This window comes from Anser brachyrhynchus (assembly GCF_964034855.1).
Source record: "Anser brachyrhynchus genome assembly, chromosome: 21".
Classification (NCBI taxonomy): domain Eukaryota; kingdom Metazoa; phylum Chordata; class Aves; order Anseriformes; family Anatidae; genus Anser; species Anser brachyrhynchus.
Window position 1 is genome coordinate 5,227,774 of NC_137714.1, and position 18,237 is coordinate 5,246,010.

Here is an 18,237-nt window from a genome sequence, read left to right on the forward strand (position 1 = left end):
CAGTTTCCTAGGGATCTCCCTCAGCAGAAAGGAAGCAGAGTCACACCATGGCAGAACGCCTCCCGAATGTTTTGGCATAAATGGTCTGCAAGCCAGCCAGTAAAGAAAGGAAAAAAGCCTTGGCATTTCTTGTCTGCCTAGAACGGTCTGTTCCTTGCAGAGAGTCAAGTCAGGATCGTCATGAGTTTGTTATATAATACGAATTTTTAGACATTGTGCTCAAGTCCAGTCCTGTACGGCAACACAGAGGCACTGAGGTTTGTCACAGAAGTGCATCAAGGGTATGTCAACCGTGCTCCGCATCTCCACAAGCTTTAATTGGATTTATTGGCACTTCATGCAGCAGGGCAGGGGATGGCAGCCTTTTCCTCCTCGTGTTTTTCCATGCTGTAAAGCCATGCTGTGTTGTATGGGCTTCCACTGGGAAGAAGCTTGACAGAGAGCACTTGGGTTCTGCTCACACCATCTAAACAGGGAGAGGAACATACAAGCATCTTGGCTCTTCTGTCGTCTTCTCAGTACCTCTGAGACAAGTCCCTCCAAACATCTTATGCAGACTCATCCTTTCTGAGAGCCACTTTGATCTGCCATCCTGAGGTTTTGGGTGGGAAAGGACTGTTTGCTGCCTTCTTCCTCTGCTGTTTTGTAGCAAAAGGCTTCACTTAAAGCTATCTATGAAATGCAGAGCCAACACACAAGCTGCAGAATCTAAGTGCTGCGTGTGTGCTTTGGCTACCTACACTGCCTACCACATGCACACAGTTGTGTTACTTCAGCTCAGGATTTCTGCAAGGAAAGGATGGATCTTTATCCATTCCCTGATCAGCTTACAGCTAACGTGGAAACCTTTAACCTAACCTTTAAATTGCTTGAAACTATCAGGCCAAGAGAAGCCAACACAGTGCACTCAGCCTGACCCAACTCACTGCCAGTCTCTAGAAAGATGCGTTCGCCTCGTTCCCGAAGCAGCTGCCAGGAGCTATGCAGCTCAAACAGGGGTTATGTGAGCAGAAATTCAAAGAGATAGCCAGATAAATATGCAACAAGCTAGTGCTGAGACATTTGTCAACATTTAGCAAACCACTCCAGCGGCACGCTCAGGAAGACAACCGTACACACAAGCAAAAGCCATCCCGCAGCAGCTCTCAGTAAAGTGCTGAACTAAGAGGATATTCCTGGCAGACGGATTACACAAGAGACAGCTCACACTGCCAGCTTTACTGGAACAGACACAGCAACTCCCCACAGCAGAGCACTCTGGGATGATGCCTCGCTAGATTTCTGCCTTGTCATTAGCCAAAAAAATTTAATGACATGGTTGGACTCTGTGTTTAAATATAATTGACCTGGGACATACCATAATTAGGAAGAGAGACACCGCACATCTGAATGAAGGCTGCAGCTGGGCACGGTCTCAACATGATGCAATGTTTTGCTTTCACCATTACCTGAAAGGGTCCTTGGAAATTGCTATGGGTGTTTTGAGATAAGCAGGGTTACCAAAAGCTTCATCTGGCGTTTTACATCACTCTGAATTGCGAAAGGCCTCACGTAACAGAGCAACTTTCGAAAGCTCTTCTAGCCTGGCTGCCTGAAGATTTGTCCCTGTGTGACTGGAACTAGACAAGTCTGATCTGAAAGCAGAGAACCAAAGCGAAACGGAATAAAGCACATTGTGAAAGCAGAGAACTAAACTGAAATGAAATAAAGCACATGGTGCAAACGGTGGCTGCAGGAACACAAATGCTGCCTTCAGAGGACATCTGCACCATAGGGTGGCCAGATATCCAAGAACAACTTTTTCCTGGAAATAACAGGCATGGTAATAAAGAACAAATTGCTTTTTTCTTTGGTCAAAACTAGCAACGTGTACCTACAACACCACACAGTTGCTTCTCTTTTGGTTAGCGTCCACAGTAGCCTGCAGTGGAATTTGTCCCTTAATTTGTCTTACTGGGCCACACTCCGAAACGCATTCCTAAACAGTTCGACTCGCTCAGGCTCCGTAAATCAAGTCATATTTTAAGTAGCTTCCTCATCACCTCCGTGCCAACATTAAGCTGCACCTTGATCATTTATATTGGAGCAGCGAAGCAAATCCATGGGAGCAGGTCCAACGCTGCTGGCTTACGCAGTGGTGGTACCTCTCCGTGGGTAAAAGCAGGCATGAACTAACAGTCCACACCAGTTGCTTCACCACATGCGACTGGAACAACTGGTTAAGCACTCATGCTCTGAGCCATACAGAGGATATATTACTACAGAGACAGATACATTGTCTGAAGAGAGATTTGGACAGGTTTTTTGATTATGAACAGCTTTAAATGTCACCCTTTAAGATAATATCTGAAAACAGATGAAATTTTTACTCTGGGCCATTTTAGTTTCGTCACCCAGACTCACAAGATTAAGTCCTGTACAGAGCAGCCCATCTTCAGCCCCAGCCACAAGAACAGATCTCCTAAATCATCTTTTTCCAAAAAAACCTCCTAGCTCAGCATCGTCGACGGTTACATCAAACATGACGCTGGAACACATAAAGGCTGCAATTAGCAGCCATGACAACTCTTAAAGTATCAGTTTCACAAAAGATACCATAAAGAAAGTTCATGTAAAGGGAATGTAATCTCCTCCTTCAGGCAGGAAGCAGCTACCCTGTTTTCATGGCCAAGCAACAACCCTGAGAAGATTCTGCCCACCACTGAGCTCAATTCCAGATATTAAAGCCATGCATCAAGCCTTGCTCTTCCTGCGGTTTAGGTACAAACATGAAGGTTTTTAAAGGTATTCTGCCCTCTGCAAAGGGAAGGGCAGAATTTGGGGAAGAAGGGGAAGTTTTCCACAAAGCCCATCTCAGAAGCACAGACTGGACTTGCTCATTCCACAGGGAGAAGTCTTGCAAAGCTGACTGATGGGCATGTTACAGGTTTTGTTTAGCTAGACGCTAAGACAATCTACTGCTAAGAAGGTAGCTACTAGCACATGACGTTTAAGGAAAGTTCCCTAACACCCCAAGCACCTCTGTGCTTCTTCCTAATCTAAAGGAAAGACCTTTACAATCTCCTCCAGGGAAGGACAGAGGTGGCCACTCTTCAGCATCTGAGGTCTGGTCACGGGGGGCGCTAAGACAGTATTTATCCTTTCTGTTCCCAGCTTCCAAGCACCCTGACCCCACCACAGAAGCCTGAGTAAGCAGCCTGAAGATCACACATGTTCACCATCTCTTCCTTCCCTCCCTAGGGCTTCTCAGCAGACTAAACTGTGGATTTCCTCTCAAAAACAGAAATTCCAGTACCTGTAATTAAGCTAGCTTTCTGCTCGGACTATTCCAGACATGGCTGTCTGAGCCCTTTCCATTAAGGTTAACCATTCAAAAAAAGCCTCTCCAGTGCCAGAGATAGGAAACAGCACAGGAGCCGGTGATGGGGCAGGTTGATTAGATGTAAGCACGCCTGAGTTGTCTTATCTGGGCATTAAACAGCTGCCAGAACTTTTATAGTTCAAAGGCAACACAAAAGCCTGCACAGTCAACCTATCCTTCCAACATACCAAAGTCATCATAGGTCCTCATAAATCAGCATGCCTTCTAAATAAGTGTTTAATATAAACATTTGTACAGTCACTTAATTCCTGGTGAACCGAACTATTTGATGTGGGCCACAGAAAGCTCCCATGACATCAATGGAAAGTTTCCAATTAGGAAACCAAGTTTGAAGCACATTAAAAGAGCTTAAGAAGTATATATAGAGAGGAAGAAACCTTACAGGAACAATCAAGAGATCTGTTCTCAAGATGCGGCATACCTAGGAACAAGCAGAAATGAAAAGCTGCCTTGCATTTTCAGAGTTCAGCAAGTAAGAACTCCAGAGACGAGCAGTTGTGTTAGCTGCTAGATCCCTTCAACATCTAAGCTTGTCTTTTGGCAGAGGCCGACCAGCCCTAGCAAGCACGTTCACCTGTTTTTCAGCTGCCACTGAAGTCCTTGCTCCTTTTAACGAGCCTGGATGGCTCCTACAGCTTCGCCTTGATCTGCTGTGCACAAGCACCAATTTAAGAGTAATAAGGTGGCCACTGCCACCCACTGTTCAGTGCACCACAGCCACCCAAACATGGAATAAATGCATGCTCTCTAGGATATCCAATGCTTAGAAATTCAACTGCAGCCACCACGCCCAGCGCTTTGCCTTAAAAGCCTCCCACCACGCCAAGCTCACCTTGCAGCTTCATTTCTACAATCGGTTTGTTACACTCACCACCACTTCCTATGCTCAGCGAGAACACGAGCTGACTTCACCTTCCAGCCACCCCCTGCAGATGACCCCACTGCTCTGGTGATACTGTCCTACAGCTCAAAATAGCTGGCTACAGAAACCCCAGCTAAATGCACGCGGGCATGTACGAATTAGACCGCCCAGCTGCTCTGTCAGGCTTGCAGACAAACAGGGCAACATTCAGCCACCTGCAAAGCCACCTCTTTCACCACTGCCACCTGCTGGGCCGCTTGCTTTGTCCACTCGGGGACAATGACAGCTTCCACTCGATGCCCATTCAGCAGCACAGCCGTGGGTCAGACAGGATTTCCAGGACCAGCTTGCTTTGTGGGTGGCTGAGAGATGCCGAAACGAGATTAACACGGTATGGAAAGCTTCATTAGCACAAAGGCTGTGTCAGTAAAGCCAGTGGTGGGCCTCCTGCTGTGCTGTTTGACACCTTGGCATGAGGATCCCCACGAGGCCAAGAGCTCTTTCAAGAGTGGTCCGGACCAGGAACTGGCTGGTTTTTTTTTTTGGTGAAGGTCTGAAGAGAGTCTAATGCCAGTAACGTTTGGAGCAATGCACTCATACATGTACTGGGGTACGAAACTATCCTTCCTGCACACCTTAATGACTGTTAGATTGACAGCAATTCTCCTACCTCAAACACACAGGGGGTATTTGCCATCTGTCTTAATAGATGGTCTACAGCACATCCAGTGCCCCCTGAGGTCTCACCTGCATCAAGAAGCCTCTTCCCACTCCCACTTAAAACTAAGAGCCCTTCAATTCTGTTTCTTCCCAGCAACAGCGAAACCATTGCCAGTCATCCTGCTCCCATTTCGCCGAAGAGTGCTGTAGCACTTATCCCACAAAAACACAGTTCAGCTGAGCTTAAGCCATGCACTCCGCTCTTGTGTGTTCCTTGACGCATACCAGAAGCCACGCCACCCCCCTGGCACAGAGCCCAAACCTGTTTCTACCTGCTGAGTTTAGTCGAGGGGCACTGCATGTGTCCCACCTGTCAACAGAAGTCCTGTTTACCCCCACTGGTAGCGTGCTGCCATACGATAGTGCCCACAGCAGCAAGCTGAGCTCTTCTACCCAGAGCCATCTGGCTGGGAAGGAAACACTGGATACTGACAACTGCATCCCTACAGCAAAGGGCAAAGGCTGAAGGCACATCACAAGTCACCACTAAATCAATCAAGAGCAGAAACCCCTTCTAGAAAGCACCACCAAGCGACTACACAAGTACACCTAGCAGCGAAATTCTCTTCTGAGACCAACCACCTTGCTAACCCTGCAGATTCACTCGAACTCCTTGCAGGTAAACATCTGGGCCTCTCTGCCACCCAGGAGAGGCACAGCACACTTGGCAAGCCTCCCCCCGTGGAGCAGCACTGCCCTGGCTGTGGAACAAGCACGAGGGGAGTTGCACAACCGCAGCCTGCTTGCAGATGTGGGTTACGGCCCCTTCCAGGCTCACTCTAGTCAGGTGTCCCCTCCCATTTAACGTGTTGACACAGAGCTGTGCCTCTTGCAGATCCAGTTCAGGGTCCACAAGCTGGGCACCAGCCCGATTACTCAGCTATCGGGCCTGGAGTTTTGATGTGATTCATGCCAGAAGTGCAGATCCAGGCCTGTGTGGGCACATACGACCTGCTCCTCCACAAGTCTCTCCGGAAGGCAACATCTTTCATCTTCTGATCCCCAGGGGACCAGAAGCACGTGAGGAACCCCAGTACCTCAGTAAGACCGGAGAGATTCGGCTGTGGAAGCATGCAGAATCAACCTTCCAGGGGAGCTCCGTTCCTCCGACATCTGCTTCTTGCAAACAGGTCAGGAAGTCTAACTATTTCGCAGCACGCTGGTCCTTGAGTGTATCTTGAAGCTGATAAACCGAGGCATATACGAAGAACACAGCGTCTCCAGATTCCAGGATGATCCTCGGCCACTGAAGTACGCTCATATTAATAAACGTAAGACACAAACTTTGTCCCTTTTTTTCTCCCAAACGCCAACATACAGCAAGTCAAGCCCACAGCCTGGACAACCAGTAGCACACCACGTTGTTGCTCTGCCTCTGCTCCCCTGGCTTTTCACCGTTCCCCACGCTCGCAGCCACTACCCAGCAGATTAACAGCCCCTTTTTAACTCGTACAAATGCAAGCAGCAGCTGAACATTGGCAAGACAGCGTGCCACATACCTAACCTTACAGCAATATCCTGCCGGAATCAGTGCCATGTGTGCAGCCCTTCTGCCCTTTTCCTCCTCGGCTGCAAGCTAAGCTATGCTAGCAAGATCTAAGAGATGCATGTGCCTGAATCAATCCCAGAGCCAAGTCTGAGGCTGAAACCACTTATAAATGTCTGTCTGATCCTTGTTGCAAGAGGGACACGGCACTCCAAGAAAGCTGCTATGTAGTAGGGAGGAAAGCAACGCGCTGGCTCACAGAAAAGAAACATTCATTAGGTTGATTCACTCCCACCCCCCAGCTCCATTTTGTTCCAGCTGGAAGCGCACAACACGCCGCGTGGAAAACCCCAGCCCATTGAGACTGCGTGGGACATCAGGAGAGGAAGCCAAGCCCTCAAGTCATGACCACGGAGCTGTGACAGCAAGCTGTCGGTAAGAGCAGCACACATCAACCTGCGGCAGCTCCTGCCCACCGCGTAACCCCAGAACAGATAGCTATGCTCCGTGCCCATACAAGCGAGCCTTACATTGATAAGCCAGGTGCTTTCTGTATTCATACAGACCCCAAACCTCCTTTCAGCTGAAATGCCAGCAGGCTTCTTCTAGGAACTGCCATACAGAGCTGGTGCATCAGTGCTAACTGTCGAAGTTCAGCTTAAGTTACAGGGAATTATTGACACGGGCACCACCCGAAACTTCAAGTCCCAAACGCACCAGTGCCCTGGCATTGAAATGGGACAAGGCAATCCCTCTCTTGACACCCAGGTTCAATAAGATGACATGTTTGGTCTTTAAATAGCTATGGAAAATTGGCCATCAAAGACAGCCCCAGGCAGAACTGCTGACAACACAGCACCAGCCCCTCCATACCACATACCCGGCGTCCCGATTCCTCTACGGACCAAGACTGGAAGCATTTCAGGGGTTATCATTGCCTTCACTAAGAAGCTTTGCTTGCTTCCCTGCAGCACAGCTCACCAGGCTACATCCCTACCAACCCGGGGCTCCCGAAGCCCAACACGACGATGAATTAGGGTGTCTAGGAAAGAACTGCGCTTGGGCAAACTCCAGGACTTCCTTCAAGCCTCAGGACACCATAGCTGGAATCCAGGCATTTTTCACATCCCTGCTTAATGTAGAGTTTAACTTCCAACAGGCCATTCAAACCAGAAGTTATCCACAGCGAAGTTGCCAAAAGCTTAAACTAAGGATTTCTAAACATCTGAGACCAATGTAGCCTGCTCATGTAGAGAACAGCTTGGCCTTAGCCCTTGCTTGCTTTTCTTGGCTGCTTACCATCAGTGGCTCACGTTCTTTAGAACTAAGTTGTTTCTGTAGTTTTTGTGCAACCGAGTGCCTTTGTACATTTATGGTGTCAAGGCCCCATCCGGGATCTCCTCAGGACAGATTCCTGACATGATAACATACCAGCTATCCAAAGAAAGCAGCTTGAAACTAACATCTACACAGCTGCTCCAACTTACAAGCTTCATCAAATTCCCCTCCCAGCCTAAAAGAAAAAAGCCCATGTTTGGTAACCCCATATTCAGACATTACCACCTTCCGCCCCCAAGCTCTCATGTCAAGAGTTGTTGCTCTCACTTTGAAATCAGGCAGATGTTTGTGTGTTTTCCTTTCTGTAAGAGTAAAAAGCTTCCAGCTCCCAGGGGAAGTTTTGCAGGTTAAGAGCTTTAGCGTTATACAGTAGTAGCACTGCTCTGGTTCGAAGTCTGTCTTCACATTTCCTAGCAGAGAAAAACCAGCGGAGCCAGAAGTAGACAAGCATTAGTGAAAAAGATTCCAGGGTTAAGGATAGGTAAGGCAAGGACAGGTGACTGTTCTAGTAAGGTCAGATGTTCATCCAAAAATCTTCCTTAAAGCTGAAGTTGAACCCTGCTTAAACACAACACAGAAAAACAGAAGGGAGGCAAGGCCCCGTCACCAGGGGACGAACAGAAAGCCTGCAGCATGCTAAGCACCCTGCTCCCAGCTGGGGCACTTCTGCACTGTGGATAAGGAAGACATTTCCCACCTTCCCCACCCCAGCACCGTAAATCCACCCAATACCAACCGCTTGCATAAGCCACGGGGCAGAAACCATTAAATAAAGCCTGGTATTAGCATCCATCCCTGCCAAAGGTAATCATGTAAGAAAAACGTTACTTTTTCTCCCTTTCTAAAGAACCCTCAAGCCGAACATTCAGTGACTGAAGCAAGGCCACACATCAAGCCAGATGTATAGAAAGGATTAGCCCACAGCTGTCCCTGGCTCGCAGCCCTGTGCTCATCCCTCTAAACCACACTCCCTGGGGCACCCGTAACCCTGTCAGACTGCTACGAGCACCAGCTGGAAAGCTCTGGATCCCAGGCAGGGCAGCACAGAACTGAGGACCATCCCCAGCAGTCATGGAACAGCACCAAGACCCATCTCACCAGCCTGCAGCTGCTCGTACCAGCAGTCCATGCCCAGAGCACAAACAACGAACAGGCTAAGAAACCGCTCCTCTCTCCATCCTCTGCCCAAAGAAGGGGCATCTGCAAAGGCTGCCCGCACTAGGACAGTTTTACTCAGTCACAACTCGAGAGCAGGATGTTATCCAGCTCAGCTGATGTCCTGCAGGATCCTTGTTCACCCCCCAAGGGGGGTGGACACCATGACAGCATCCAGCTCACACCACATCTATCTTATCAGGGAGAGTCTGCCTGCATTTCCATCCCTGAAACGCTACACAAAGAGTTGAGGCAGCTTGTGTCACCCACAGCTGCCAGAGAGTAGCTCCCATACCCAATTAAGGCCCAGAATTAAATTTTAAACCACAGTCTCAGTATAAAAAACATGCCTCAGCCATACGCTCTTTCCAGATGGGCAGCTCCGGAGCACCAGTCACTCCTGAGCCTCTCCGGGATCAAAGCTCTGCCCGCTTCCAGAGCTCAGAGCAGGTTTGTTTCAAGCTCCCGCTGCAGCCTTGTTTCAGGGGGATGGGGACGGATTGTTTAGCGACTAGCTAAGAAGCCAGGACTCAGAGTCGCTGGCTTTTAAATCCCTAATAATGGGATGCATCTGCAACAGATGCTTTGGTTGACATGAAGACGCCTTCGCATTTTAAGAAGGAAAAGCGGCATCCAGCTGGACTGACTGCAAGGGAGGGAAGTCGGGCCTTGCCTGTAAGGCACACAGGGATTTGTTGGCACTTCAGCACTCGGTCAGTTATTCCAATCACTGACCAGCAGCAAGGTTTCACTGCCCCCAAGAATATCAATGCCTTAAACTAAGCCAGGAAAGAATTGCTAAGCAAACACCTCACCAACACATGCATCAGTGTTTACTACAGCACTGCAAGTTTGTCAGGAAAGACAACCTGGACAGAGCAAGGTCAGTGAAACAGCGAGACTGACAGCCACCCATCCGCTCGCTCTCAAGCATCTTCCCTGAGACATTTATGCGAAGCTGTTTCTGCAGAGACACAGCAGAAGCTCAGTGCTGCAGCCTGTCCTTCGGGGGGAGGGCAGGACCAGAGCAGGTAACACTGTTCTTGACCTCCCAGCTATGAGGCCCGCAAAAGCAGCAGCAGACATGCAAGAACATGGGATGAGTTCCCCCCGTGGTACGCACCAAGCCAGACATCCTGCTTTCCAGCAGCACGCGTGCAGCCTTCGGACGGCTTGGTTTACACTCCTCCCAGGTGCAAAGCCATGTGTATATAACAAGGCTACATCTCCATCACACATCACTGCAAGCATCCCTGAGTTTCCCCTTGTTCTGCTGAGCTAGAAGGGTTTTCGCCGGGTGACTGGCCCCGTTTCCAGAAGCCACGCTCCATACAGACCTGCAGGCAAGAGCAGAGTCTAGACAATGGAGGGGATTTTTCCTAGCAGTAAGAAGGGAAACCTTAGCCTTTAATAAGATTTTAGATCAACTCTGAACTAGCTCAGAAGCCATATCACTAACCGTGTGTCTTTTCACAGCTGAGGTACTTTATCCACTTCAAATGTGGTTCTGTGAAGCTCAGAAACAGCAGACACAGATGGTTCATACCCATATCCCCAGACCAGCAAGAAGGGAAGAGTTATACTGTACCCAGGGAAGTAAGCAAGAACCCTTAGCTGGATTTCTCTCATCTTTTTTTAAAGCTATTCCCAACCCTCAATCCCACCCAAAACACAGCACTTGTGTACCAAGAGTTCAAATAAATCAACAGCATGCTGAGCAGACAGCACAAACCCATCCGAGCCAGGCACTTCTCACACTTCTCTAAGCAAAGTCTGGCAGTTGCCAAAGTGGAAGTCAGAAGAGCTCTGAAACTATCAGCTGCAGCCTGGGCAAAGCAGCCAGCATCTCCCCTGTCACTGGACATGTGTGCAAGTTTTAGTTCTGCAAAAAGTCTTTAAAAAGGTCTTTAAAAGACATTTAGATGTAGCCCTTAGTGATATGGTTTAGTGGAGGACTTGTTAGTGTTAGGACAGAGGTTGGACTAGATGATCTTGGAGGTCTCTTCCAACCTAGACGATTCTGTGATTCTGTGAAAAAGATCAGCAAGCCATTAGGATCTCATGTTTGAGAATCCATACGGACAAGGACTAAGTTCAGTGGGTGACTGAACAAGATCAGACTCCGCTTGATTTAGAGTTGATCCACACCCCCTTTGATCCCCTAGTCTAAGAAAAAGGCGTGCCTAGTCCGACACGCACAGCTGTCAATAACCTGAACAGCTTGAGTCAGAGGTAATTTCAGATGTCTCAATATCTGTGCTTGTTTTTAAAGCTTTTTCTTGGATGCTGCAGCAATACCAAGCAGTTCTGTTGCCTCCCAAATGTTACAACACTTTTTCCCCTGAGCCACAATAAACAGTCCACAGCACTAGACAGGTATGTGCATTTACTAAACAGAAAGTCAATAGCTCCCAGCCTGGGAGTGCCGAGAACAAATCAACAAGCTCAACTGCTGAAAGCCACCCTTTACCCATAAGCCAGAAACAGGTGTTCTTTTTTGGCCCAGCACAGCACTACGACAGACTGAAGCTCTGAAGATCACTGCTGCACCTCTCATCTAGACTTGACAGGACTTCACTTTATGTTCTTAAAAAAAAAAGCAAGCCCCCAAGCTTCCTGTCCTGTTTTGAGCTTTAATACAGTATACTTAAGTTTTACAGCTCACTAATTCCCTCACAAGGGCATCCCCTGGGAGGGAAATTCACAAGAGCAAATTTCCTTCAGTCTCCTATCATACTCAGCTGCCCAACAAGAGTGCTGGATAACCCCACCTCACCCAGAAGTATGATTGGGGGAAGAAAGTTTCCTGATCAACCCAGCAGGCTGACTTACTGTAGCTCAGGAGCTCCTAAACCTACAAGGTTCAAGTGGTGCAGAGCTGCTAGTGAATCTATGCCTCTTCCCCTTTTCTTTTTTAAAAAAAGGTGATGCTGCTTTAGTAGTCCATGAGGAAACCCTGTTAACTGTGGTCTCCCCAGCCTGCACCCGTGAGCTTGGAAACCAGAACTTTGAAGCTAGGCTTTCCTCAGCCTTGCACTTCACCAAGTGTTTGGCCATCTCCTGTAACACATACCCCATCTCTGCCAAGGACAACTGCACTCCCCTCCCCTCCACCCCAGCAGTTATTTATTGAAACAGAGGCAGCTGTAGCAATTACTCACATGGAAGAGTAACTCAAGGGAAGATCTTTGCTGCTCAGAGCTGTGTAGTGACTGGAAGTGAGTCAACACCTTGACATCAACCCAATCGATGGTGACCACCAGCAAAGCATCCAGCGACCACAGTTTGGTAACCTTGGTTCTCAGACACTTACTCACTTTTATTCTGCAGGCATTACACAGCTTTGCCTGGAAGCAACTGATGTCTAACTCCTATCTTGTACTAGCAGATGAGTTTGCTAGCTCGTGTCACATGCCCGCAAACGCAGAGGAGGAGGGCAGCAGGTTTCACAGCTAGCCACATATACCAGCCTTCAGCACGGTCAAGGTTCAGGCAACTCATACCACAACAGGCCTCGTTAGTATAATTCACTCAGGTCTATAAGATGTTTCTTTATTGCTATAATGCTACCATCACTCTACTAGTTAACAGAAGCCTCCCTGCATAGGACGGCAAGATAAGCTGTGCCAGTGGAGCATCACTGTACATCCCAGCTGATGTCATCTCATTGATGCTCCCTGCCAACACCAGTTAATCCTCACTCCCCTTGTCAGCACAAGCCCTGACTCCAGACTGAGTCAGAACATGTACATTTCCGCCCAAAACTGTAAGTACAACCTCACACTGGTGTATCAGAGCCAGCCAGTCTGTACTGGCTATCAGGTGCCAGTTCCAGTGTATTCAGTGGCACCAGCCACAAAATCTGACAGAGACAGACCTCAGCCACAGGGCATGCTCTCTTCCACATCTTACGATCTTCAGAAACACTGAAACGTGAAGACTAACCATCAGCAGTCTGCACTCAAATCACAAAGATTGGCATAGCATGCAGACTGGCTCACTATCTACAGATTTATAATTCAGGTGACTTCATGAATTTAATTATCCCTCACAAGAGGGACTCGAGGAGACAAGCAGCCCTTGCAGACTGCTTTCACTTTGAGGAAAGGAAATATAGGAGGCCAGGACGAGACAAGAGAGCAGCAAGCAGAGCACATTTTCCACATCCCGGACCCAGCTGCAGCGATCCGACTCCACACAGACACCGCACATCTCAGCTAGCCAGTTCCTGGAACACAAAACCACATCTCTAACGTAAGTTTACAAACAAACTTCAGTCACATTATAGTGCGATTCAGTAACCTCCCCAGCCGGAGAGCGGCTGCGAAAGCCTGCTGCTGATGTACTGCAACAACACAATGCCCCCCAGAGGACTGCTCAAGCTCATCCCTTGTCTTCAGCAAAACTAAGGGCGGGGGGGGGGAAGAATAAATTACAGCTTTACGAAACCATCATCACAACGCCCCAGAGCCATGACAGGGCCGGAGGCCAGGCACACTGACGGAGCAGGGAGGAGACGGGCGCACCAGCAGCCGGTTGGCCGGGGAGGGCTCCTCCAGAAGCCAGTGAAGTGCCTCTCAGCGCTGCCATTCACTTGGTAAACAGTAGCACAGCCCCACCACGCTCCCAGTAGCTTCCCTATCAACTCACCACAGAAATTGCCTTCTTCCTAGGCTGAGATAGGTACTTTGACCCCATCCAGGTCTCTTGCTGAGGAAAGATTGCTTCTGGGACAAAAGGGTCATAAACTCTTCCTGCATCGCTATCAGAAAAAGAAAGGCCAATCTATCTCCAAGGCAGCAACTTCCATCTTTATAATCATTTTGTAAACTTCCTTATCTTGAGCAATGGCTCACTTCATAGATTTCTGCCCAGGCATGGCCACCGCCGCTCACCAGCCGCACTGACTGCCCACGTCCATCCTGCAGCAGCGGGAGCAGACGGCGTGCTTCTGTTGTTCTTCGAGCAACGCTAGGCACTTCGGATGGAGGATTACACAGGCTCCTATCACACTGGCACGGGTTTATGTCGGAAAAAGGCCGATATCCATTAGGCCCGTGCTCCAGAGACCACCAAAGCAGCACCGCAACCCCCGAGCAAACAACCCGACCTCCTTACCGAGCTGAGCCTCGCTCACCACCTCCACCCCCGGCTGCACCTCCGGGTCACAAAGCCGGGCTTGAGCCCAGCGCTTGCTTTTTTTTTTTTTTTTTTTTAATTCTTATTTTATCTTTCGGGAAGCTGGCACCGGTTCCACGCAGCCCGCGCTGGCCGGGGAGCGGGGAGCAGCGCCCCGCTGCGAGGGATGGGAAGGGGAAGGAGGGGAAGGAAGCGGGGGAGAGGCCTCGGCAGCCCGGTGGCCGCCACCCCCAGGGAAGAAACACCCCCGCCGCCGCCGCCGGCTCCTACCGTCCGCAGGCCGCCCCATGGCAGCGGCCGCGCCGGGTCCCGCCGGAGCCTGCTCCCGGGGCCGCGCCGCGCAGCGCCCGTGGCTGGGCGGGCTGCGGGCAGGCTGCAGCCGCGGCTCCTCCCGCCGTCACATGGCACAAATAACGCCCGCAGCCCGCCCCGATCCGCCCCGAGACCGCCCCGGCCCCGGGACCGGCCCCCGGGGTCCGCTTGGGCCCGGCCCCGGGCCTGGCCCCGGCCGGCTGCGGGCCCGTGAGGAGCCCCCGGGCCTGGGCGCGGCGAGGCGGCGGCCTCTCGGCGGGCAGGAGGGGGACCGGCGGCTCTCTGAGGGGGGTTCGGCCCTCGGTTGACGCCGAGCTGTAATATTTGCATGGCAGAGGCTTCGGGCAACGCGTGTCTGCTGTGTGTGGTTTTTTTAAAAAAAACTGATCGATTTGTTTACAGAAGTAAATCAAGGAAGTACAACCCCGTTGGGTCTCTTCGCAACGCACAACTCCGTTCGTCGGAGACTTTGTGCACAAAGAGAGTTTGGGGACAAATTTGAGTCAGCGATGTCCCTTTGAGATGATTCATTTTCGGTATTCCCAGACAAAAAGAGTGTGTAGCAATACAGCTGGCAGCTACACGCTGGTGACTCGGTGCAAATTAGGCGAGAGCTCCAGGGACCACCCGAGAGCTGCAGGAAGCGGCGAGAATGATTTGGGGGGCGGCCTTGTGGCATCTGAGCCGGGACACACCGAGTGCCCCTGCCAGTGACCGAGGTTATTGTCTGGGGGATTGGACATGAACAACGGGCCTTGGCCACTTCTCATCACTAGTGGTCTTGGGGCACACCTGAAAAAGGGAGCGGGGTTCATTTGTGCGTCCTCATTTGTATGTCCCTGCTTCCAGAGGGCTTTGCTTTCATCTCTGCTGGAGCTCCGCTGCAGCACAGGGCCTTAATTCAAGGTTTAACTGTAAATGTGCAAGTGTGTCCTCCCTACCTACCTTCTAATTAGGATAATGAGCCACTCTTCCCCTTGCAGTGCTCCTTCTTAGGGGCTGCAGGAGGCGAGCAGTGAGGAAGGCGATTCCCAGGTATACAGAGGTGCTGGATCTCTGCGGAGGCTGCAGGCTTTTTGCCACAGCTCGGGGGCCATGCATCGATGAACAACTTGCAACATAACAGCAGTGCTTACAAGGAAGAGATCGAGTAGCTGCAGATGGGTGGAGATGAAATTGCATGGCCCCAGGGACTGTATGCTCCCCACTGCTAGCTTCCTTCTTCAGCAAGGTGCTCACAGCAGGGCATTCAGTGACCTATAATGGCGTCGGGAACGGTGCTGAACCCACCGAACTGTCAGGAGAAATAAGGCTGCATCTTCCCTAGGACCTTGCAATGCCAAGGCCGAGGTGTGGTAACTCGCTGAACAACCCCCTCCTCACCCCTTTCTGGCCATGCAGTCAAAAACACCCCTGCCGTTGCAAGGCAATAATCCCGTTGTGCTCCATGGGGCAATGCACGCAGGGGAAGTAGTTCATGTGTGCATTCGTGTCATTGCAGGATGGAGGCACTAATTTGTTAAGCATATTTTGAACTCCTTGGGGAATTGTCGCTCTGTGCCAGCTATTGTGGTTCATTAAATAACACATTCACATTGCATTAAATTTATTACTCCAGCTGACCAGAAACACCAGGGAGCTGGTAGATACAGCACAAATAGGTCCTTTCACACCCTGCAAGATAGAAATAGGAGAAGTTTCCTGGTAAACAGATAGGTGTTTGAGTAGCTTTTTCAAAACTGTTTTGCTTTGACGTATACCTGCTGCCATTTCAGTCAATTTTCTCCAATAAATTCAGCAGAAGTTACTGAGCAATGGTCCCCCAAGCGTATTGTGCAAATCTCCCCCTTTTCCTGCAGGTTACTGTCCTGATCTCTGGCAGTTGGGCCTGTACTCACCGCAGACCCTGTAAGTATTTTTTGGAGCGTGCGGAGGAAGGATTTTGACGCTGCAAACTGGCTCCGGTGGTTTCTGTGGGCACACCTGCAGCTTTCTTTGTACATCCATCCCCGTCTGTGGAGAGTTTTCCCAGTTATCACCACTGTTTAGAAGTCTCTCCTATCTCCCCTGGCTGTGCCAAAAATGTTAGAGGAATGTATCGCCTAGGCATAAAATGGAGAGCAAGACAAACTGGAGTGTTGTCTAGGGAAACTCCAAAGCTCCTCAGAATCAGAGCTCTGTGGGCCAGATTCTCCCCTAAGGTAAATCAATCTACTACACCTACTAAAGTACACCTACTTTGAAGGCTTTGTTTCCTTACTGCCAAGGTGGGAGGCTGCTGTAACGTGAGAACCTGACTGGTGGAAGTGGGGCAAAGGCTAAGGTGGATTCGTCATCTAGGAAGGCAGTTGCTAATTAGCCGGCTGACAGTAACTCTTGATGCCTAGACATGTGGATGGGGAAATTTCCTCTTGCCCCAAGACCTTTCCTGCCCATCTGCTGTGCTCCAGGGGATAACAGAGCAAAGGCCGGGGCCAAGGTCTTGAGGGCAGCCCAAGATCTCGCTCGTGGTGACTCTGAAAGCAGGTTCTCCTTGGCCCACCTCGCCGCAGCTCCCCAGGGCATATTAAATGGTCAGCACAGCATGAGCACCTTCAGCAGCAGCACAGACATGTCATCACTGAGTCCGAGAAAGATGTTAACGAGGTCTGAGAACTGTACAGGAAACTCGGCAGGCTGTAGTCTGCCTGTGAATTCAGCTGCTGCGCTGACTCCACCGCAGCGGTGCTAGCTGCCTCCCAGCACCGCGCGTATCGCTTTCTCGAGGCCCGAACGGTGAAAGCGAGGTAAGAAAGGTTAGGCCCCTGCCAAGACAGAAGGAAAAGCGGAGAGCGAGGACAAAAGCATTAGGTGTGACATGATTCCTTCAGCCTGGGTGTTGGCTCCCCTAACCTTTCCGTGTTCAGGGTGGAGAGAAAGAAGCCTGAAGGAGCTAAAATTTGGGCCAGCTTCTTGTGGTAGCTGAGGTGGGAACAATTATGTTCAGCTAAATCCATACAGGGCTACTCGGGACAAAAAGGAAGGATCTATGAGCTGTCATACGTTTCTTCTGCAGGAAGAGATCGGGATCAGATGAGCTGGAAAAGGCACAATGCGATTTCACTCCACCTCTTCCTCACAGACAGCGAGTTTTGTGTTTGAAATGTCAAAAAAAAACCCAACTAGTGATTTTGGGTGTCCAAGCGTCTTTCAAAGGGCAAAAGTATCTCAGTGTTGCACGAAAAGCAAGGTCTTCTAAGGCATCTAAGGCTTAAATTATTAAAGCTGCCCATAAAACATAGGCCAGTATCAACCAAAAAGGGACGGGCATGGCAGGGCCGGGCCTGTTCTGCTTAGTCCACTGGCTTTCAGTGACCTCCGACAATTGCTTTTTCCAACTGTGAGATTACAGTATGGCTCTGCACTCCATGTGAAACTTCTTTAAATATCTTCAGAAACAAAATGTGGTGCATTATGCACTCACTTATCTTGCCAAGAGCACATTACATCCCTCGCGAGTAGAGGAGTATTATTGTTTTCGAACTGAGAGGCCTGTGTCCAAGGTCACAGGCAGGGGACCTGTGACAGCCTAAGGAATGGGAGACAGCTCTCCCGGGACTCAGGCTGGTTTTGTAATACCCGTTAACCCATCCAGGCCTCGGCAGACAGCCTCCTCCAGACACCAGAGCGAGCCTGAAAAGGAAATATTGCAGCAATTTAGGCCCTTTTCCCAAGAGGAATGTTAAACCAAGGGGAGAAAAACTAAGCTGCCCTTCCAGGTGAGTCTGCAGCTCCTCTCCCACGAGAAGCAATCATCTTGTCACTTCCAAGGCGGTGAGTGCTGCTTTGCTCAGGATTATCTTA

At 50.0% G+C, this 18,237-nt stretch overlaps 1 protein-coding gene across 3 annotated transcripts in view; it reads right to left on the bottom strand.

The window, feature by feature from the left end:
* Positions 1–14,510, bottom strand: part of SPSB1 (splA/ryanodine receptor domain and SOCS box containing 1) — a 39,403-nt gene extending 24,893 nt beyond the window's left edge. The window contains exon 1 of one of the 3 annotated variants that reach the window (XM_080563699.1): positions 14,353–14,510. The gene's annotated coding sequence lies outside the window, so the exon portion shown is untranslated. Of the gene's footprint in view, positions 1–13,593; positions 14,026–14,061; positions 14,306–14,352 lie in introns of those variants that run through there. The other 2 variants (XM_080563703.1, XM_080563700.1) reach the window with 2 other exon arrangements.
* Positions 14,511–18,237: the final 3,727 nt, after the last annotated feature.